The sequence below is a fragment of the Apis dorsata genome, unplaced genomic scaffold (assembly GCF_000469605.1).
Source record: "Apis dorsata unplaced genomic scaffold, Apis dorsata 1.3 scaffold_247, whole genome shotgun sequence".
NCBI classification, from domain to species: Eukaryota; Metazoa; Arthropoda; class Insecta; order Hymenoptera; family Apidae; genus Apis; species Apis dorsata.
The window spans coordinates 943-6,126 of record NW_006263526.1 but is presented as its reverse complement, the minus strand read 5'-3'; positions in this window follow the sequence as shown (position 1 = coordinate 6,126).

Genomic DNA, 5,184 nt, shown 5'->3' with positions numbered 1-5,184 from the left:
CGGTAGCGATAATAGTAGTGGTAGTTGGTTTGATGCCAATGGGCGGGTAGGTTGGCATAGGTTGGGGTAGGTATTCCGTTTGTATAATGTACCTACTCACTCGTATCGGACTGTCTTTCTGTGATGTGAACGCAGCCTCAGGCTTATTATATATCTCAATCTCGGAATACTACTGACTCTGTCGAAATTATGATTACTCGTCATTCTAGAATTTCGGAGGAAGACGAGTCCTTCTCTCTTTCTCTACTTCCATAGTCTTTCTCACGTTTTACATCTAGTTGGATACAATATATTTTCACGTGTTAAAATGAGTGATATTTATTTGATTCATTTGTTATAAACAATGGATGATATGCATCAATTCATTTGGATTCCTGAAACGGAAATTTTTTTATTTATAAAATTTTATTTCAATATTTTAGATGGATTTAATAAATTAATAGAATTTCATTTTCATTTTATTCTTATTTTCAATTTTAATTTTGAATCAATTCATGTTTTTTTATTTTTTGGTTTGTATTTTTTGTTATTTGAATTTTGAATAAATGGAAAAACAAATTACAGCAATAAGGAAGTATTTCCATTTTATATTATATACATATCTTATTAAAAAAAAAAATGAATTTTCACTTGGACTAATCTTCAGCCAACTTACTTCAGCCAGAACTCTCTCATTAAAATAATGCAACATATTAAAGTTTGTAAAAAAAAAAAAGATAATGAATTGAAAGTAAAATTAAATATCAGATGATTTTAATAATAATGGAGAAAACGAAATAATTTTAATTTGTAATATTATATTTTATTATATTATTAGAATAATTTATTTTTCAATTTTTTTGAAGATATGCTATTCTGTGATTTTCAATAGCATCTCCCAAAAATTATTTTACAACTCTCTTGGAAATCATGATCCACAAGTTGGAAAACATTGTATGTTTAAATCAAACAGTTTAATCCATAAACTACATTTATGAATTATCAAAAATATCTTATAGCAATATAAGACAACTGATTTTTATAAAGAATCCTAAATAATATGATTAAGAAAGATATAGATATATTTAATCGTTGAAAAATTGATTATAAATCAATGAAAAGAATGTTCGAAAAACAGATCAAAAAATCAATTCTTCGAGGATGACGAATCTCCGCATCGATAGGCGTTGAAGATGAGAAACAAAAGGCATTGTGTTCGTTTTATCCGCTCGAGCGGTTTACCAAAGAGAAACGAGAAGGTGCTGGTACCGTAACGGTAGTGAAAATCGAGGAACGATATTCATCGGTGGCTCCGAACGAAGTCTTCCTCGGTTGAAAGTCGACCGATGGAAAATCGTGAAAATGATATGCTGGACAATGGGTATTGTTCGAACCGATCGCCGTGTCTGGCCTTCTACCATAGTTGCTTTTCGTCCCTGGTTGCTTAGAATCGGTAGCTTCGCTGGGAAACTCAGATCCGCGAATCGTTCTTCCAGAAAACGAAAGTCCAATAGGAATTTTCCTTATTCTCCTTACCTCTTTTCTACTTCTGTTTCCACTTCTACTTCTGCTTCTTCGCTTCCTATGCACCTTACTTAATTGTCTTTTTTAATAGTCCAATGTTATTATCGATTACAATTATTTTATTAGTCAAATTTAAAATAAATAATTAAATATTAATTAATTGTTATAGATATTGTTTCGTGATAATATTTTGTATTTTTATATACAAATATTTTTCGTATTTTGAGAATAAATTATTGTAATGATTTATATAAGTACATATTTATATAAATATGCCAGTTTTAATTTAAAAGATATAATAATTTAATTAATTTATGTTTCTTTACTATGATAATTCTAAAAAAATTCATTGATGATTCAATAATCGAAAAAGGAGACATTTCAGATAATTGAGTCGTTTGTGTATATAAATAAATATTATACGATAATTCTTTACAATATGTATAATCCTTTACAATATGCGTCCTTGAGAAATATTAAATATTAAATTAAATATGAAAAGATAAGAATGAAATGATATGAGGATTCTATTTAACGAATTAATCTTCTTGTTATGACGACTACAAAACATGGAATAATAAGATATAGTGGTTTAACATATTGACGCACCCTAAAGTCAATTGAGCATGTGCAGTCTATGTGATTAGTTTTCATAGAAAGTGATTTTAATGGAAGCCCAACTGTTCCTTTATGTTTTCAACGGATCCCAGACAATGACTCTCTTTTCAATTGTTTACCCTATATCACCAACCCCTCTAACATCTTCTACAATAGATCATAGATTACGTGAAAAGATTACCATTCAAATTGTGTTTTCGTTCATCCTCTTATGTTTTGATCAGAAATAAAATGTTATTAATTACAAGATGAATCTATTGAAAATGCAATATATTGATTGTTGTAATATAGAAATGTGATGATTTTTCTATTATTGACGATTTTTCTTTAAAGAGAATATTTGCATATTCGCTTAATCTTTTCCTATAAACATATTATTTGACTTGGTCTTTAATGTATAATACTAAGTGTCCAATTGAGAGCTGAACTATCACATTTCACTTTTGAGAATATTTCTCGTGAATGATTGATTTTTAAATTTATAAAATTTAAATTTGAAAATTTATGAAATTATAAAACTCTTAAAATTCTCGAAATTCTCAAAATCCAGAATATTTGATTTTTTTTGAAGAAATATTTTTTTTTCAAGAATTAAAATTTTGATTTTTGAAATTCTTTTTTAATTAAATTTATAATTAACTAATAGTAATTTTGTTTTCTATTATTTTTTTAAGAATTAAAATTTTGATTCTGAAATTCTCTTTTAATCAAATTTATAATTAGTCAATAATAATTTTATTCTCTTTTATTTTTTATCCAGATAAACTATTGTAATTGATAAAACGAGAAATTTTCATTCTATATGTTTCATTTATTTTCATATATAGAATAAACTTTTAACGAATTCATCCAATTAATTGAAAAATTTCCAAATTTATTCGAAAACAAGTTTTTAAAAAAAATTTTTATTTTATTTTGATATATGCTGCAAAATTATTTATTGTATCGTGATATTTTGTTCGATAAAATCTATTATAAATGAGAAAATAGTATTGCTTTCTAGTATTAGATGATTCATTGGTCATTTGATCAGAGAGAGATTGATCAGAGTTGAGAATCTATTCAGTGGCATATATTAAAAAGTCAAAGATACGAAGTACAGTAGGGCGATTTAATCATCGAACCGTAACGAATCATTATTTCCATCTCAATTAATATTTTAATCAAGCCCCTGTACATTGCGTTGTTCCATTTACGGTCTCGTTAACATTCGTTTAACCACCCTCTTAGGGTATAGCGCCAGTTAGTATTCACACAATACTAAGAATGATACCGTTGTACAAATCTGGTTGACCGTTTCATTGTTTCGTAGATATAATAATTAAAACTCTAATAACAATAACTAAAAATATAATAATTAAAATAAATTTATTCAATAAAAATAAAAACCATAATAAATTTTTTATTTTATTATTATAACGATTCTTAAAATTTGGATTGATAAAAATAGGATTAATAAAATTTTAGATTTTTTTTTTAAAAAACATTCTATTGTAAAATAATAATTAATAAATTTAATATAATCATACTATATAATCAAGAATTGCATTTTTATTAAATGATATTTTCGTTCGAATCGTGTTATGTTTTATTTCAAACTATTATAAAAAAAATTTATTTTGATTTGATTTTTCCCTTATTATTATGTACATGCACATAATACAAGTGAAAGTAACAATAATTGAAGAAAATAAGAAAAAAAAAAGAAAATAAAAATATAATCATTTATAAATACTGTTTAAGATAACGTGTAGTATAGAATAAAAATGAATTGAAAATTTGTTAAGCTTTAAATATTAAAGTTTTAGTATAAGTTGTAGTTTAGTAGAATGTACAATCTAATAATTACAAATTAAATTGCGCGAATGTTTTAACATAATATACTTTAATGTGTCATACTGAAAAAAATGATACGCTTCAAAGGAATCTATTGATTGAATGCGTGCATTTATTCCAGGTAGAGCGTGGACATTGGCCAGTTGATTAATTAGAATCTCTCCGTAGCACAAACTGAAAGGGTTAGCCTCATGGAAAAGAGGATGCGTAACGAGCGAAGTTTCTATATTTCAATCATATTACCAATTACTTGATGATTTTATACATTGATTGTTTCATTTGAATTATCTATTACATTTCATTTGTACAATATTTTATATTCATTTATTTTCAAATTATAATAAATAATAAACGATAAATGTGTATTAGAAAACTAAACAAAAAATATTATAATTGATAATGTAATCAAAATAAAAATAAAAAAATCAAAGAATATGAAAAGATATTTAAAATAAAACAAACAATTAAACTTTAAACTGATGCTTCAAAAATTAACTTTTTAACGATTATCATAAAAATTATATTTTGTATACAAAACTTGAAAGATTGAAGGCAAGTTGTTTTTTATAATTTTCATTTTTCGAGAGTCTTTTTATTCAAAAAATGTATTACTCTCTTTAAAAAATTAAAACGATTTGATATAACGATTGTTTTTTAAATAAAGGCAAAAGAAATGCATCTGTGGATAAATGATAGTAGTGTTTTTAGAAAAGTATATAAAGTGGCTTACAGAAGATTAGAACGAGAAGGGCTAGTAGTAGAGAAGGGGAGAAGTAAGAGAAGAGAGAAACGGAAGGGAAGATGAAAAGCGCATCGGCCGAGATAATGAAGACAAAAGAGGTGGAATCTGGTAGATCGTTAGGTAGGTGGATCGGTGGATCAGCGAATCAGCGAATCAGTAAATCGGAGAAAACCAGGTTGGAAAAGGACGAGTTTGTACAAGGAACAACCAAATTCGTGTGTTTCGAACTTCCCAACCGTGCTCGAACTTGCTCCGAAGCCGAGTAATTAACGATATTTCAGGGGTAATTAAACGCATCCAATCTAGCTGAAGGGTGGGCTGCTAAAGGCCTTCGGCTTCAGAAGTTCGAAGACGGTACTGCTCGAGAAAACCGCATTTTGTATGCACCCTCCATCCTCCAAGAAACCACTCTATTGCCAGCATTCCTTCTATCATGTTTTCGTCATCTCTCTTCTTTTTCCTTTTTACTGTTCTTACTATCTTTT